The sequence below is a fragment of the Carcharhinus amblyrhynchos genome, chromosome 10, assembly GCF_965287045.1.
Source record: "Carcharhinus amblyrhynchos chromosome 10, sCarAmb.v2.hapA, whole genome shotgun sequence".
NCBI lineage: Eukaryota > Metazoa > Chordata > Chondrichthyes > Carcharhiniformes > Carcharhinidae > Carcharhinus > Carcharhinus amblyrhynchos.
In genome coordinates this window covers 26297126-26316815 of record NC_137333.1, presented here as the reverse complement: position 1 = coordinate 26316815, position 19690 = coordinate 26297126, and the positions used below count along the sequence as shown (strand labels likewise).

Here is a 19690-nt window from a genome sequence, read left to right as displayed (position 1 = left end):
AATAGCAGGAGCACCAGGATACGTGATTTATCTTCCTGGACCTGCATGGTTGAATTTCTGCAGTCAGAATATAGAACAGACACAATATAATGCGAGAATGCTTTAAGGGAACTGTTATTAAACCACTAAAACAGCCTAGTCCTGTAAAAACCGCAAATTATAATCTGCATAGCAAAAGAAGACCACTTGAACACACAGAAATCATAACAATAAATTAAATAAATTTAAATCATTTCAGTAATAGAACATTCATAACACAATGCATCAGTAAATGTTCATCATTTTGCCCTTTTGCTCCAGATATTTGGGTTTTCAAGATTGCATACTGAGAGAGATATTTGTTGATAACTATACTAAGGACTAAATTCCTGATTCTCTGCAAATTAAGCCAGGTAATATCTCCTGATCTGTATGGCTGTAACACCCTTTATATTATGTAATTCTAGACTGAATCAGTGCTGTAGCAAGTGACTTAGGTTGAAGTGAAATTAACTTCTCATTGACTGTTTGACCTTTTAGACAAAACAAAATCAGTAAATCATTAAAACAGGGAAGTCATGCCATTTTTAGTGGACTGAAGTACTGACTAATGCAAAAAGAAAATTGCTTTTGGTTTCCTTTTTGATTAACGTATCTGTATTTTCCATCATTAAACATAAACACTTAAATTGTACTATAGTCAACTTTCTCTATTCAGTGTGTTTTTATAATGCACCAAATAAAAGAATGTTGAATGTAATTTGCATTTTATGCTTACAGCCAAGAAAGATTATAAAGACGCTCATTTACCAGTTCGAGGAAAACACAACCCATTTATTTACAAATTAGAACCACACAGAGGCTGACACCTCATAGCTGCAATCAGCTCCCGATGTGACTTTGAGTGTAGAAGTCTGTGCTTACCAGGGAGGTTGCTCATCTTGCTCCCTGATTGGTTCTCGAAATCATGTGACCTTCATTCTGCAGGTTGATCCTTAAGGGGTCAATCATCACATCAGTCACTTTTGGCGAGTCACAGATTTGGAGGGGCCACGATGGCAAGAATCATATTGAGGCTCTTTTACCTTTAAACAAATGTGAATGCTTAATTTACACAATCCCAGATAATTAACCATTCAGCACACAAATTAAGGGGAGTTTCTAAAACCTTGTGGTGTGACAAAACTTGTCAGTCTGGGGGGTGGGGGCTGAGGTGGTGGTGCTTCCACAGCATTGCTGTCAAACAAAATCATAATGAGAGATGTCTCTCAAGTATAGGCAGTTCATTTCTATCTGTTGCCATGAAAACATTGGTTGTGCACATCACAGGAAAACCAGGTACTTCAGTGTTAAAACAGTCAGCAACATTTCCTAATGGAAAGACTGGCTGCTGGAGCCTCTCTCTTTTTCTCAAATGACCTATATGCTTTCAGATGATCCTTCCTCCTACGTCCAGTTTAAAAGACAGGGATCCAGTTTTAGAGACACAACTCCCGGGACCCAACTCGACCCACCACCAAAATTCCTCACATGCATGGCATCATCCACCATAAATGACTGACATGAATCATGACTTGCCTTCTGACTGCTTTCACTGGCCTCTGCCCTCCCTGGCAAACTTGGAAACATGAGGCTCAGTCTTGTTGTGAGATCAGTAAAAAGTCTGACAATACCAGGTTTCAGTCCAACTGATTTATTTGATAGTAAACTCACTAGCTTTCGGGTTAGCCCCTTCATCAGGTGAATGGAGAGTGCTGGCCTCAGACAGAGCATATAAAGACAGATATGCTCTGTCTGAGGCCAGAACCCTCCATTCACCTGACGAAGGGGCTAACCCGAAAGCTAGTGAGTTTACTATCAAATAAATCGGGTGGACTGAAACCTGGTGTTGTCAGACTTTTTACTGTGTTTACCCCAGTCCAACGCCGGCATATCCACATCATGACTGTTGTGAGAGGACAGGGTTCATTAATAACTCTGCTGCCGTGCCTCCCAATGTTGCATGTGCAGTGGTCCAGTAGCCAAGAAGGAAGCGTGAGATTCTGAGCATTCTTCCTGACTGCTTCTTTAGGGCAGACATAAAAGTTTGATGTGCTTTATACCACTGATAGTGGTGAAATTTTGGAACTCAGCACTTATGAATATGGTTCCATTGTCAGACTTAATGACTTCAGGTATTCTGTGGGTGGAAAACCATTGGAGTAATCTTTCAATGGTAGCATGCAACGTTGGAGACTTCATCCCAAAAAAGTTCATCCACTTAAGAATGTGCATCAACAATGAGCAGAAACATTGTGCCCATGAATGGACCAACATAATCAAAATGGAATTGTGTCCATAGCTGCCTGATCCTTCTGAAGGGTGCAGTGGGACTGCAGCATGCAACCTTTGCTGCAACTGGCACTGTTCATAGCGCTTGACTTGGCTCTTGGTGTTGGCATCAATGCCAGGTGACCACACATAACCTCTGGTGAGCACCTTAATTTTTGAGATGCCTGGATGAGCACTGTGTTATTCCATTAAAAGCAGCTCTCTGCCCAGTACAGAGACGACTACACTTGCTCCCCAGAGTACGATGCCATCCTGACAACTCAATTCATCCTTCCAGGTAACAAATGGTTTCATTTCTTCAGAAACCGGCTCATTGGCTCAACCAACAATTATCTTGTGTCTCACTTTGAACAGAAGCGGATGCTGACTGGTTTGGTAGCTGATTTGCTTCACCGAGACAGGCAATAAGTCCAAAAGATTTTCCACCATCACAGTTTCCTATGGTACTGAGATAGCTGTATCTTTCTTATAAAGGAAGCCAGCAAAATACATCTTCATTCATTATGTCTGTTACAGGCTGCTGCTTGAATATATATACGTAGGCAGACAAAATTACGTTGAGTTCTTGCCAACATGATTGGCAGAATAACCTTGTCTTCTTTGAAAAGACCCAAGAGTGCTTTAAAGTCAGCAATGATTGTAAAATGCCTACTATATAAGTACTAATGGAATTTCGTGACCTCAAAAACTATTGATAATCATTCTTTCCCAATTTGAGTATCATTTTTCGGCCTCTGAGAGAGTTCTTGAGACATACCCTATTGGCCTTTCAGATCCATTGTCCATCTCATACATCAGATAATCCCTAGTGCAGAAGGAGGCCATTTGCTCCATCAAGCCTGCACCAACAACAAACCCACAGAGACCTATGCCCATAAGCCCTCATATTTAACAGGACAAGTCCGTACTATTGCAATACTGAGAGGCATCACAGGTCAATACGTGTTCCTTTATCAGGTCAAAATGCACTAACAAGTTCAAAGAATGCAACATTGTTTTACTTTGTTGAAAGTTTCTTTCTGCAGAGTCTTCTGAGACCAACAGTGATGTTTCTTTAGCAGAATGTGCAAGGATGCCAATAACATCAACAAATTTGGTAAATAAAATGCCTATAGTAATTTACCATCCCCAAAAATAACTCGAGCTCAGATGTGTTTTGGAGGGAGGGCGGGGTGGAGGGAGCAGAGCCTTCTTTATGGTTTGTACTTTGTCTTCCATAAGAAGTGAGCCTTGTGCATCACAATACCCCAGGTAGATTACTTCAGTGGCTTGAAAAGCACATTTCTCATTCTTGAATTTAACTCCAGTCTCTTGAAATCTCTTCAGCACCTCCTCAAAGTTTGCTAGACGCTTAGCTCTGCTAATCCAGTTATAAGAATAGCATCAAGGTATACCAAAATTTGTGGCAGCTGCTGCAGCAGATTCTCCATTACCCTCTGAAAAATTGTACATGCTGAAGACACGCCAAAAGGTAGGTGCATATATTGGAACATCCCTTTGTGTATGTATATCAAAATCTAACTTCGGGAAGCGTCACCTAACTTGAGTTGCTGATACGCATGTATAAGTTCGACTGCCAGCTAGATTTGTACAGAAGTTTTCAACTTTCAGAATTGGATATTTACCCAACTTGGCAGCCCGATTTACTATTAACCAGTTTGGGGAAAAAAAACTCATTTATTTACAGGATAGAACCTATACAGGGGTTTACAGCCTCTTGGCTGAAATCAGCTCCCAAGGTGAAGGCTGTGCTTCCTAGGGTAATCCCCAGTCCTGCTCACCAATTGATTCCCTGAGTCATATGACCCCTTTATTCTGCAGTGCGATCCTTAGAGGGACAATTACCACAAAGATACTTCTGTGATTTTGATCAGTATCAATGTACTCATGCACTGTAAACTTTTGGATTATCTCACGAAAATTCTTCTGTACTTTGAGCAAGGCATGACAATCATGTTTTGCAATCAGCGTATGTTATTACCAGTTGAAAAAGCAACACTGATGGTGCCTCCTCCTTTTTATGATTTGCCCCCAGGACTGAGCTATCATAATTTTGCTTGCCTCTGAACTCAGCAGGGAGCCACATGATATAACCAATTTCTGTTCTTAAAAGAAGGCTGTCTCTCTGGAAGGGAAATTACACTGATTGACAGGTGGCTACTGCTGAATATTATTGTGGCAGACAGGAAATAACCCAACATAACGTCTCAGGATATTAATGCTTCATGTTAGCTGGTTCATAATTCCTACCTTCTAGTTATTTGGAAATCCATTCTATATTGTACTCATTCCATTGACAGAGAAAAGAACATTAAGCACACCAGAAAACACATTGCTGCATCACTAGGAACTGATCCTCTGCTATGAGTGTATATCATTATCACTGCACTAAAATTTGTAAACATGTGATGATAGGATGAAGAAGTACTAGTTGCCAACAGAAGTGATAAGTGGGCAAATAATCAATGCTTAACTTCAACACAAAGTGATAGCATAAAGTCAGAGTAAACACCAGAGCATTCCTTTTGCTTGATGATGATATTCTTGTTCCTGCCAACAGAACAATCCACAGAAATCCTGCCTCCCTGCTAACATATACTGCTAAATACTGCTGGCACCAAGGATGACTAGTTTATTTCTGAATGCATAGTAAACCTAGCTGAAAGGATATGCTGCCAAAAAATCTGGTTGCTCTTTTGTACCTCATTCAATTGGTCAATATTTTGAGTTGAAGCTTTACTTACCTGACCCGCAGGAGGGTCTAAAAGTTATGGGGGAATCGAGAAACCGCCGTATCACCTACCATCGCCCCCATCCCCCACATCCCCCTGCAACAAACAAACGCAACACACCTTTAACTCTAGTCTGATTGATGTGGTGATCTTGGGGAGGGAAGCGGGGACTGGAGCTTGGGTAGGGGTTCAGTAGGGTGGGCTGTCAATCTCAGGTTCTGGTGGTAGAGGGGATTGGATAGGAGAGAGTAAGCCTGGAGGGAGGGAGGAAAGATAGGAAAGTTGGGATGGAAAGGAATCAAAGATTTGACTAACTGAATTGGAGGCCTGATTTGGGCCCGGATTTTGGGATCAGTGGTATTGGGATCGGAGCCTCACGGGGAAAGTTGGGCTGGTTGTGAATTGCCCGATTATACAGATTCCACAGACAGGCACACTGGATGAAGGTGGTAGGTGGTATTTATTTTCTAGATATGCCAAGTCCTCACCACTGTGAAACAGTGTTGGGCTTCCAGATTCTCACAAACCCGAGTGAGCAGAGTTGAAGTTAAAAAGCTGAAAGGCAATGAAGTCCACAGCAGCATTTTATATTTTAACACGCCAATTCATTCTATAGAGCAGATTAGCTGCCTGCCCAACATCCGGTCTCAAAGTTGAGAGTGGTTGGTTGGAGGCCAGTTTGGGCTAGAAAATTATTTTAATGGTTTTCATCCGCATTCCCCCTGACCAAACCATTTAGTTTCAGGTTAAAATTTCCCCACTTTGTGGTTGAACAGTGAGTTTTGGCTGACTGCTTGACAACAAAAGCATCACAAACAAATCTGATCCAGATCTGCTGTAAGGTTGACATGTGTACTCTTTCAGAGATCACCTAGAGCAACAACTCAGATTGACAATCTCCCCTGTAGCTCAAGATTCTCTAAGTTAATTTTCATCAGTCACTTCAAAGCAGCTATTTTAGTGAAGGCTGGAAATATAAACCATTGTCATAGTAGCATTACGTAGCACCATCCACAGAATAACTCTTATTATTTGTTTTATGATGTGGGCACTACTGACTAGGCCAGCAATTATTGCCCCATCCTTAATTATAGAATCATAGCATCCCAATAGTGCAGGAGGTGGTCATTTGGTCCATCAAGATTGAACCAACACCAATCCCACCCAAGCCCTCTCCCCATAACCCCACATATCCCTTTAACTAAGGGGCAATTTAGCATGGCCAATCAACCTAACTGGCATATTTTTGGAACATTGAGGAAACCGGAGCATCTGGAGGAAACCCATGCAGACATGAGGAGAATATACAAAGTCACCCGAGGCTGGAACTGAACCTGGGGCCCTGACGCCATGAGACAACAGTGCTAACTACTATGTCACCATGCTGCCCAACCAGCTTACTGACACTCAGTTTATGTTTCATCAGGATCACTAATCTCCCAAACCCATCACAACCTTGATCCAAACATGGACAAAAAGAGCTGAACTCAACATGAGGTAGGAATGACTCCCCTTGACATCAAGGCACCTTTGACTGAGTATGACATCAACAAATGTTCTCAAGAAGGTGGTGGTGAGTCATCTTCCTGAATTTCTGCAGTCTGTGTGTTGTAGGAACATCACACTGATGTTAGGAAGCGAGTTCCAAGGTTCCAGTGAAGGAATGGTGATACAGTTCTCAGTCAGAATGGTGTGTAGCTTGGAAAGGAACTTGAAAATAATGGTGTTACTATGCTTCGGCTGCTCTTGTCCTCCAAGATGGTAGAGTTGTGGGTTCAAAAAGTGCTGTTGAAGGAACCTTGGTGAGCAGCTGCAGTGTATCTTGTAGATGGTATACACTGATGCTACTGGACATCAGTGGAGGAGGGAATGAATGTTTGAAGTGGTGGATGGAGTGGAATGTTTAAAGTGATGGATGGAGTGCCAATCAAGTGGACTGCTTTGTGCTGGCTGGTGTCCAGGTTCCTGAGTGTTTTGGAGCTGCACCCATCTAAGAAAGTGAAGAATATTTTGTCACACTCTGGACTTGGGCCTTCTAGATGATGGACAGGCTTTGGGGAGTCAGAAGGTTAGTTACTCACACAGAGTTTCCAGCCTCTGACCTTCCACAGTATTTATATGGCTGCTCCAAATCAAACTCGAGTCAGTGGTAAACCCCAAGATGTTGATAGTGGGGGATTCAGTGATGATAATGCCAATGAGTGTCATGGGCTGATGGTTAGATTCTCTCTAGTTCATGATGGCCATTGCCTGGCACATGTGTAGTGTGCTTGTTACTTATCACTTATCAACCCAAGGCTGTAAAGGTCTTGCTGCCTGTGAACATGGACTGCTCCAGTATCTGAGGAGTTGTGAATGGTGCTGGGCAGCGCGTAATCATCAGCCAACATTCCCACTTCTGACCTCATGATGAAGCAGCTGAAGATGGTTGGTCCTAGAACACTAACCTGAGGAACACCTGCAGCATTGTCCTGCTGAGATGACTGACCTCCAACAACCACTTTGACCTCAATGATACTGAGCTCAGCTACCAAAGGACTGGAGAAAATTTGATGTACATATTTGGCAATGGCTCAAAGATCAACATTCCATAAAGCCAGAAATATTTCTATTTGTATGTTTATTCATCAGTAGATTAAAAATATTAATTAACAAATGTACTTATCTTAATTGAACATTTATTTTGTTACCTTTTTCAAGTTGTTTGTTTAATCATTTAACATCACTTCCCTTCTTCCACTCTGTCATTTACTACCCACGGTCAAAGGGGTGAAGCATTCAATCCAGCTTCGTATCTTCACTAATCCTACACTTCAGTGAATTACTGAAATAGCCTGAATGAATCTTTCCAGCAATTTCTCTTCACGTGGAAAAACAACTGGCATTCTGCTCAGTGTGACTTGACAATCAGTCAGTGACTGAGTGTACTAAGGACCTCAGGTGGGAATCCACATTTCACCACCCTACTATGCAGAATGTGGTGCCATTCTATGTCTTTCAATTTATAAAATTAGCTGTTCATGTAATAGACTGCACAGATACATCAATGTCTACTGGTGCCATGCATATCCCCTTGTTGTTACAAGTATTGAATGTAAACAGACAGTTCAATAGTCTGAAGACTTCCCATCAGTTACATGTAATGTGACTATTCATCTAAGACAGAGTTTTGACATTCATAACATCCCTATAGACCATTTTAGCCAAACAGATCTATTTTACATCTATTCTGTTTGCTACAAAGACGCAATTCATAGTTCAGTATCCAATGTGTTTCGATTCCGAAATATATATAGAACTGTATATAGTTAGGATAAAATAATCTCCATCTTCAAGCATTCTCTAATTTATAAACCAAGAACCACGGACTATTATAAGCAATAATAGTTACGCATTAATGAAATGCATTACACAGAATCTGAATCAAGCATAGTGTGACACAACAGATTGCATGAGCTAAATGATTTTTCTAACATTAATTATGAAAATACATTTTGGTCATGGATGGAATCTGGAATCTTCCCACTGAGTACATTTTAACAACACACCACATGGTGCAAGAAACCACAGTTGATAAACCCAGGAAGATTTAAAAAGCATATTGAGGTTTGGAATTGCTGGTGGCAATGTTAGCACATTATCACTTAGCAAACTTTTACAGATTTTTTCTCTGTCATTTAAATAGAGGAGTTGCTCAGTTGAAAAGGTGAATGTTTTTTCCAAAAATATCAGAGAAGAGGAATTTGGTATCTGTATGCAAAGCGCTCATCCGGAAAAGTCACCAATTGTAATTTTAGGAGCAGCAGCACAACAGCCTTGGCATGTTAAAAATCTTCACCCACGGGTTCTCACTATGAGACGTACACCATGGCAATATCCTCCTGGTTTTGCAGGACTACCAGTGTGAGAGAGTAGAGATATAGCAATCTTAGAGATGAACATTTTATGGCAAATTCCCACTTCTTCCCCAAATATGTGACTTTGAAATATCAATTGACACTATTTATTTATGAACGTTTGAAAATCAACTAATTGAATCCACGTGGTGCAGTGTTGCACACATTATAGCAGATGGGAAATGAACTTCTGTGTCCTTTGACTTCTTTTTGATTTCAAATGTCATTTCACTTAAACACTCACTTCAGGAAACTGACAGTACACTCTTCACTTCTGCAGCAACACCACCTTCAGCCTCAACTGCACCCCAAAAAAAGCAGTTCACCCTATTGGCTGCCTGTTTAGTAAATAAATCAGTTATGAGACTCCCAAAGGGCTGGGTTTGTGGGTTCAAGAACCACTGCCACATATTTGTATCTGAGCTGAGTTTATTCTGTTCATTATTTGATCATCATCTTATGTTATTTAAAAATGAAAAAGAAAAGTTGTTTGAAATTCCAATTTTACTATCTGAAATTATTTATAAGTCGCAAAATACTATTTAATTCTGGAAGACCTTTATCAGAGAAGGCTGCTGATGCAATTAGATAAATATCAAAATTATACATCCCGATGGGAGATCTTGTCAAATTTTGTGCAGTTAGCAGGTGACCAATTAATCCAATTAATTACCCAATTAGTGGCTATTTTACAACGTCACTCTCCCCCGCCACCCCATCCATTCCACCCCCACTACTTCCAGCATTTTACCAGTATCAGAACAATCCTTTCTGGATGCCCACTGGCCCTTGAAGAGATCTCTGGCAGCAATGGCTCCCCAATACCACTGCTGGAGGATTCACCCCTCTGGTTACCACAGTCTGCCTGCCTGGCCCCAGCATATTAACAAAATGTCTTCCTAATCATTCACTGCAGGCTCAATATACAGGAGCCCTCTCCTTCCCCTTGCAGCTCAGCAGTGGCCGTCTCTACCAGTGGCAAGTAGTTGGCCCTCTGACTGGGCTGGCAGCTTGGACAGACTGTTATCATTAGTGGGATGGCAGTACCAATGCAGCATCTTAATTTGTCACTGATGGTAAAATCTCCTCCGTAGGCCTGCCATTCACGCACATGTGCTTGTATATTTGATTTTCGTGGCAGAATCTTAAGCATGCAATTAAGATTTCAGCCAGTGTTTCTAACTGAGAAAGATAGGGGACAATCAAGCAAGAGAAATAAGCATTTGTTGTCCTTCCCTAAGGACATATTACAGTCAACCACGTTGCTGTGGGTCTGGAATCACACACAGGCCAGGCCAGCAGATTCCCTTCCCTGAAGGGCATTAGTGAACCAGATGAGATTTTGCAACGATCAACAATGGTTTTGTGGACCCAAAACACTTTTAATTCCATAGAATCATAGAACCCGACAATGCAGAAAGAGGCCCTTCGGCCCATCAGATCTGCACCGAACACAATCCCACCCAGGTCCTATCCTCATATCCCTACATATTATATCCACTAATCCCTCTAACCTACACATCCCTGGACACTAAAGGGCAATTTCCTAGCATGACCAATCAACCTAACCCGCACATCTTTGGACTGTGGGAGGAAACCGGAGCACCCGGAGGAAACCCACGCAGACATGAGGAGAATGTGCAAACTCCACACAGACAGTGACCCGAGCCGGGAACTGAACCCAGGACCCTGGAGCTGTGAAGCAGCAGTGCTAACCAATGTGCTACCGCGCAGCTGGAAAATTCCTAATTTTTATTGACTTCAAATTTCACCAACTGTCATGGTGGGATTCGAACCCAGGTCCCCAGAGCATTACCCTGGGTCTCTGGATTATGGGTTCAGCAAAAAAAAACACTATGCCACCACCTTGCCCAAATGATGTGTCTTTGTCTGACACTAAGACATCTAGTATGTCAAGGATGGCAAAAATCTTCCTCAATCTGTCAAAGGTGGCAGTTATGAACTTTATCAATTGAACATTCAACTATTTAGAATGCGTATCTATTAATATAAGAAACATATGGCTCAAAATGGTCCTGCAAAGTCTATATGCATTCTTGCTCAGGGTCTGCCTGACACAGGGCGGTATAACAAGAGCCCCCTCACAATAACACACCATCCTCATGTTATCTCTGCTCTTCTTTGTTGGTAAGGTTTAAGCAGCTCTGACTTGTTAAATCACCATCCTTGCATCACCATCTTCTTAACTTTTGGTAACACTGGGTCTCTTTTGGTCTAGGTGTTTATATGCTTAGCTGAGACCACCAAAATCTCTATCAGATGCAGTGCCAGCAATATCTCTTGTGGAACCAATAGTGTTGATGCTGTCTGTGGCATAGGCAAATGTCCAAATTTGATGTTTCTAGGCAATGCTGGAACATATAAACATATGCTGCTAACAATAGAGTTCATCTCTATACCCTTGCAGAGGTAATTGGTGGCATTTTCTGAATATCCTCTCTGAATAAGCCTAACAACAGTTTGCAATCTGATATTATTGTGAAATGTCATTCATAAATATAATGGCGAAACTTCTTCACTGCATAAATGAATGCAAAACTTTATCTATCCTTTTGTCTGCATCTGATAATGTTCTTGGTGCAAAGGCAATTGGCATTTTGATTCCATTAGACATCCAAGATTGCTCCCACTCCATATGGTGATGCATCACTGGTAACTACCATTGGCTTGGTTGGATCAAAGTGCACTTGCAGTGCCGAGGATTTCCTTGTCATCAGTACAATAAATTGAAGGCAACTTATTGTGGCTTAAAATATAAAAGGATTTATTATCAACAGTAAAGAGACATACACAAACAAGAGTCTAAATATGTGGCTAATTTCCATTCCTCCCTGGCTCCAATGGGGATCCTCTCCACCACTGGACACACATCTGATTGTACCTCACAGAGTGTGCTGGGAAGGCCTAATCCCGTCCAAGAGGGCGGCATCAACGTGCTAACCTGGCCACTGCTTTTGCGCCAATCTCCCAATTGGTGATTGCACTGGTCCCCCCCATCATGGCCTCTTGATGTCTTCTCCAAACCCTCCACCCCTACCCCATTCACTGGCCTCCTGATTTCTCCATTGAATTCTCCCCCCCGCTGATTACCGAGTCCGACGTTAATCACCACCACCCCCCACGATGGTCAGGCCCGATCACCTCCACCAATCACTGTTCAGAGCATGCAGCAGTGTCTCACCATCCCCGATTGGCCTGCCCCCAGTCAGGCCCTGTCCCTTGCCACTGCATTGGGCAGTGCCAGGATGCCAGATTACCACTGCTCAAGGGGCAGCCCCTCATGTCCCAAACTCCCAGAGGAGGGGCACCCAATGGCCTCTGTCCCCACCAGCGAGGCCATCACACTTGATTCATTGCTAGGGATCAGCTTTATCTCCGCACATGGGACCACCCCCAACAGGGTCGGAAACATTAGCAAGCCCAGACGATACTGTCCTGGGATCACTAATGACATTCAATATTGTAATCAGCCTCACGCTGTTTCCCGATTGATTACACTATAAGTAATGGCCCTTGAATGGTGTGACCGATTCCCACTTCAGCCGTCCCCCTGACATTTCCCAGCCTGCTTAGCTACTCGAGCAGCGCAGTGGGCAGGAAGATCACACCCTATATCCAAGTTTGCCAATGACACAAAGATTAATGCGGTAGGATGTGATGAATGGCTTACTGCTGTTCCAGTGTTCCTAATGTTTCCTTCTTTGAGTTAGCATCCTTTGTTTTATTATTCTTTTTTAAGGACTCTGAGATGTTTTTCTAGATTATCGGCAAATATAGAGGGGGATTGAATATAAACGTAGGGAGGTCTTGCTGCGGCTGTATAGGGCATTGGTGAGGCCGCAGCTGGAGTACTGTGTGCAGTTTTGGTCGCCGTACTTACGCAAGGATATTTTGGCCTTGGAGGGAGTGCAGAGGAGGTTTACTAGGCTGATACCGGAGTTGAGGGGGTTGAGCTATGAGGAGAGGCTGAATAAACTAGGCTTGTACTCGTTAGAGTTTAGAAGAATGAGGGGAGATCTCATTGAGACATATAAGATGATGAATGGGATGGATAAGATAGAGGTGGAGAGGCTCTTCCCACTCAGAAAGGACAGTAGGACTAGGGGGCACAGCCTCAAGATAAAGGGGGGGCGGTATAGAACGGAGTTGAGGAGGAACTTCTTCACTCAAAGGGTGGTGAATCTCTGGAATTCTCTGCCCGTTGAAGTGGTGGAGGCTGCCTCGCTAAATATTTTTAAGACGCGGGTTGATGGGTTTTTGATAAGCGAGGGGATTAAGGGTTATGGGGAGAGGGCGGGAATGTGGAACTGAGCCACGACAGATCAGCCATGATCTTACTGAATGGCGGGGCAGGCTCGAAGAGCTAGATGGCCTACTCCTGCTCCTATTTCTTATGTTCTTGTGTTCTTTCTTATGTAAGCCGATACTGAAAGCATTGCAAAGGCACAGCTCATCTGATAGCCAGCATATTATATTGCAGCCAGAAAAGATAATAATATTACTGATACAAGGAACACATTACATGAGTGAGCATGGATTTTTCCTCTACTATGAATTTTTATCTGGAGATGCTGTGTTGCAGCATTTTCTGTTGGTTGTTTGCGACAATGACAAGGCTTTGAAAAATACTTCATCAGTTGCAAAGTGCTTTGCAACTTCAGGTAGTGGTGAAAGTCATGATACAAATGTGAGTTTAAAAAAAAATCAATGCTTGCCTATATATCTAATAATACTGAATTCTTGCTTGAGCTTAACACTTACATTCTACCACAGAATTGCCTGAGGATCAAAGGAGAAATGCTAGATCAAGTCAATACAGGAGAAACGCTGTAAAGTCCCAAACGTGTGGATGAACCATCAAGTGTTTTTAAAAGTCTTCCTCCAACAGTATGGCTTATTTTGTCAGAAAGTTTAATTTAAAACACACAATACAAAGCTATTAATAATTCATACATCAGTAAATGTAACAGAAGTTTGAACTGTGCATTTTAGAGAAATCTGCCAATCTAAAGAAAGCTCACCGGCAACCAAACTATGCCACAAAACCATTGAATCCCTCCAGTGCAGAAAGAGACCATCTGGCCCATTATGTCTGAAACAACTGTCCGAAAGAGCATTCCACCCAGACTATTCCCTCCACTCTATCCTGGTAACCTCATACATTAATTGTGGCCCATCCATCTAACTTACCCATCTTTTGACACTAAGGAGCAGTTTAGCATGGTCAATCCACTAACCCTGTCTATTCTTGGACTGTGGGAGGAAACTAGAGCACCTGGAGCAAACCCATGCACTCATGGCAGGGGGAACGTGCAAACTCCACACAGTCGCCCATTCTCAGAATCAAACACTAGTGCTGTGAGCCGGCAGTTGTAATGACTTGTGCCATCATGCTGCCGAAATCTTCTGGGTGAGCTAGACTCATAAGAAAAAGGTGTTTAACTGACACTACAAAGTGAAAAATAGCATTTATTAAATCCACAGTATTTTCATACTTTTAATTATATTCCCCACTTACTTATCTCTCTGCTTTGAATAGTTTTTAAAAATATCTAATTTCCTTTGTCTTTCTCATGAAGCGTAAGATCATGCTGGGTTTTCGTCTACTCAGGTTAACAATGCCCCTCCATTTCCCCACTCAGTGGGGACAAGTTTCAGTAATATTAGAGTTAATCTGATGATTGTTTTTATCTGGAATTACTGCACAGGGAACAGGAACCTGAATGTTGGCTAATGTTTACACTGAGAACTTACTGCAACGTCCTTTCTACATCCTTGGTATGACAGGCTGTGAGGAACCTGGACTGCTCAGTTCTAGACTGGGTGGTGGCTTTACTAAATGTTGGGGAGGTGGTGCTTTGAACACTTCTGATATTCATGATCCCTATCTTTGAACAACAGATCGATAGTTAAACCACAACAAAGCTAACCAATCAATCACAATGATGTCAGATCCACAATTCAATCTTCCTGGAGCACTTTTCCCAGTTGACTGACTTAACCTTTTATCAGCTTTTGGGTTTAAACAAATCGCACTTTGCTTCCCAATAGCCATTTTCTTTTTACTTATAACAAGTAAAACTTTTGGTTTTACTTTGGTTTTCGTAATAACATTTTACAATCAGTGAGAAATGAATATTAACCAGATGCAACTCATGTTATCAATGAGTGCAAAATTATTACAAAAGTCAAACTGGTGTTGTTTTGAAGGATGCTACATTATCAAACATCAAGAACATTTTCACATATGACATATATTACTATTGTGATAATCTTTTCCTCTTTGTAATATGTCAGTCTATATTCAGTGCTTGTTGCTGCAGAGATAGTTTGCAACCATATGCATCTCAGTGGATGGTTGATAAGTTGTGCCCAAACACAGTACAAAATGACAACCGTAATGTTGCCTGATTTATGTTGGGCTGGATTTTACAAGCCACCCATGGGATGGATGGGATAGGCTGATAAAATAGAGTGCTGTGCTGTCAGCAGCATATCCACTTCTGGCTTACCTGTCCCCACCGCAAATTTATGAGCAGAAGCAGAGGCATCAGATGAGCTGCCTGTGCGTTGCAAAATTACGACTCTCGAGTGAGCAATTAATGCTTACCCTAAGGCCTCATCTCATCACCGTTACGATTTCATGCATGGCCAGACAGACTTGCTCCTAAAGTGCAAACTGGCATGTTTGCTCATTCAGGCTGTTGGCCAGTGAAAAGGGACAAGGTGCCTCCTTTCTGGGTCCTTAGTACAAATCAGTGGACCATCTCCTCAGTTCACCATCTCTATCTTCACACTTACTCATACTTTGTCCAACATGTCCCCCAGTGCAATCCCAAACTTACCTGGATTCCAAGGCATCTATGTTTTCCCTTCTTCCTAGGCCTCCTGCAGTATTAGCCACTGATCTGGGTGGCACTGTAGATACTGCAGAGCTGCAGGCCTCTGGTTGGTTGGCAGCTTTCTGAGGTGGGACTTCCTCTCAGAATGGGATGGAAGTTCTCATCTCGGAATAATTAAAGCTCGTTGGCCATAAAATTAAAGTAGGGTGAGGTGGCCAAGTGGAGGTGAGCTCACACACAACATTTATGCTGAGGTGTGGGGAGTCTGCCTTCAACATACAATCCAGCCCCCAATCTGTCAATGCTTTAATTTAAAAAAAAATCATTGTTTTTATATTCCTCAATGATCTTGTCCCTTCTGTTTCTGTAGCAGATACATGGGAACTTCACTACCTGCAAGTTCCCATCCCAGCCACTCAGCATGCTCACTTGGAAATATTTTGGTGTTTTTCCTTTGCAGTCACTGGGACAAAATCCTGGAATTCCCTTTCCTACTCCAACCCTACCACCCTCCAAGATCTCTGTATCTCTGCATAAAATTCTGGCCTATTTAAATACCGCCCACTGTATTTCATACCTTCAATTGATTAGGTGCTAAACCCTGGAATTCCTCTCATAACCCCTCTGCCTCTCTACATTGCTGCTCCTTTAAGACATTTCTTAAAACCTACTGCTGTGACCAAACTCTTGTCTGAATATCTACTTTATGGCTCAGTATCAAATTCTGTTTGATAACAAAATACTTTGAGATATGTTACTATGATCAGGATGTTATAGAAATGCAAGTTTTTAATTGAATAGTAATAATTTAGTCATTTAAACAGAAAAAAAGTTATGCTTTATGATATGAAAAGAGAATCAACCACCTTCCTTTTCCTATTTTTTTTTATTCATTTGTGGGACATGGGCATCGCGGGCTGGCCAGCATTTATCGCCCATTCCTAGTTGCCCTTGCGAAGGTGGTGAGCTGCCTTCTTGAATCGCTGCAGTCCATATGCTGCGGGTTGACTCACAATGTCGTTAGAAAGGGAATTCCAGGATTTTGTCCCAGCGACTGCAAAGGAAAAACACCAAAATATTTCCAAGTGAGCATGCTGAGGGCTTGGATGGGAACTTGCAGGTAGTGATGTTCCCATGTATCTGCTGTCCTTGTCCTTCTAGATGGAAGTGGTCGTGGATTTGGAAGGCGTTACCTTAGGATCTTTGGTGAATTGCTGCAATGCATCTTGTAGATAGTACAACTGAGACTCGGTAGTAGAGGGATTGAATGTTTGTAGATGTGATGCCAATCAAGTGGGTTGCTTTGTCCTGGATAGTGTCAAGCTGCACCCATCCAGGCAAGTGGGGAGTATTCCATCATGCTCCTGATTTGTGCCTTGTAGATGGTAGACAGGTTTTGGGGAGTCAAGAGACGAGTTACTCGCTGCAGTATTCCTAGCCTCTGACCTGCTGTTACAGCCACTATGTTTATGTGGTGAGTCCAGTTGAGTTTCTGGTCAATGGTATCCCCACAAGATTGCTACACAATATGATCTGCATATTTAGAAATAACAGCACATTCTGAACACAGTAAAAAGGGGGAAACTATGATTTACACTATAAGCAGGTTACTAAAATTCCATTGTAATTGAAACTGAAAAGACATTAAAGGAAAACGTTCTGGGGAATTATTCTACGACTCATCTCAAATTGAAATGTCAAACACATCTGAAAGCTTTAGGCTTTTTCCCCCACAGTTATAGGAACTTAAATGATATCCTGAGAAACCTGTCAGGGTGACAGAAGGATAAGTTAAAGACTTTCCATGGCAAAAAGTTAATTCAGTTTTTGTGTGACAGGAAACCCTTTAGATTCCCAACTGTTTGATATAACTGCCCTCAAAGGTAAGGCGGCTCCTCTCAAAGACTCATTAAAAAATGATAATGCACTGCAGCTAGGCTGGTATCTCAATTCTGTGACTTCTTAAGTCATGAAGTTCATCTCATCCTTCAAAATACCTCAATGAAACAAGTTGAATTGCTTTACTGATGCAGCTAATAGCTTGCTGAAATATGGATTCTAGACATAGCATCAAGTCATGTACAGGGCAAGTATTATATCTGGATCTCTAAACGCATACAGAACTTGTCACAAAGTTCACTGCTTAAGTGGGAAAAGGGTTTCAAGAGATAAAGAGTTCTTGTTTGCAAACATGCCCTCCAGTGTATACTTGGAAGTTTAAAAGAAAAGTGAAACTCAACTCTAGAAATTTGACCATATTATTTGGGCTGGGAGTTCAGTTGTCAATACTGGCTCAGATTTTCACCAGCACTGTGGCAGAGGTCCAGCACACATTTCTGACATATCCGGTGGAGAATGGCGGTATAATGTGATTCATACATTGGGGAATCCCAAACTCAACAAGGCCATTTAAACTCAGTACTGAATTCAAAAGGACCTCATTTTCACTGCCTTATTTTGCAGGGAGTGACTTAAATGTTTTTTTAAGAGTAGCTGTACCTACTCATAAAAGATGGATAAGGTCTGTACAACTATCTAAACATCAAGATATTTAATTCATTGCAATTTCAATTTAGAAGCAAAACAGACTGCTTGTGTTTCTGACATAAAAGAAAATATGGTGCTTTGAGTTTCGATAGCTGTTTGTTGACAGAAACATAAGGGGTATCATTATAGTATTATTACTACTTGATGGCATTCATAACATTTCATTATCATAGTTCACAGTGTGACAACTTGAAGGGGCTATGGGTGAATTATTGGGCCCATTCTGCTGGTGGATCTTCAGTCTTGCTGATGTCAACCCACCACTGCAGGTTCCCTAGCAGCAGATCAGACATGCCATGCAAAACACTACAGACTTTGGTGGGACTAGAAAATCCTGCCATTAGCTAATTGTTTACCACATCGCCATGGAAACCTGTCACCAGGAGGGCTGGAAATTTTCTACTAAAGGATTAGCTAACTTTAGTGTACAGCAATGAATACAAATGCCTGTTTATAAGGATTTAAGTACTTTGGAGGGAATTTAGATTTATTGATAAAAGCCCACACAATATGAGTGTTTGTTATATATAGTGAAGTATAATAGATACTTTATTTCATCTCAGCATGGTTCCTGAGGTCTGCTTCTGTTGGATACTAGGTTAGTTGACATAGAGGATGCACGAGCAAAGAATGGTGGGTGGGAGTCATGTGTTGGCTATGAGGAATCATGGGGATGAGTCGACTTTGTTGATATGGAGGGTATGAGGACCATTGGGATAGTTGAACATTCATGGGTTGCTTTGGGCAGTATAGGGGCATTAGGATGAGTGAGCGCATGGGTTGGCATGGATAGGGCATGGGAAGGGGATGGAGCTGAGTGGGTGTGAAAAGCAAAGAAAAGAAAGCCTACTATTCAACCACAAAACTAGGACAAAGTCCTAGAGCACTGAGGCAATCCTTTTAACCAATGCATCTGGGGACTTGGCAACCACTGTGTTTGGCTTCTACATTAACATTTCCAAAAACCTGGCAAACCACTGCTGTATGATGACAAAAGGTGAACGGCAACCCTCTGAGGAAACAGCATCATTATTTGATCTGACATTTGCAGCCACCAGATCAGATATAGGCATGACTATAGAGGTGAGGCGCCGGATACCGCTGAGGTGAGATCTGAGATTTCACCAGGCAGAAGTAGACTGTATTCAGGCCTTAACGGTTAGATGGCACATATTCCCATTTGCTAGAAAGCAAGATCACAAGCATGTTCTGTTACACAGGACTCAAATGAGAACTTCAGTGGACCGAAGGGCCTGTTTCCCGGGCTGTTTTTGTTCTTTGTTTTGTATAGCGTACAGGAAAAGCCTGAAGGGCATCCTTCTTGAGAAGCAAGGTGGTGAAA

The 19690-nt window shown here is 42.0% G+C and overlaps 1 protein-coding gene across 1 annotated transcript in view; it reads right to left on the bottom strand.

Moving 5' to 3' along the window:
• The window catches only part of gpc6a (glypican 6a), a 980820-nt gene that overhangs the window by 409305 nt on the left and 551825 nt on the right, over positions 1-19690 (bottom strand). The window lies entirely within an intron of this gene.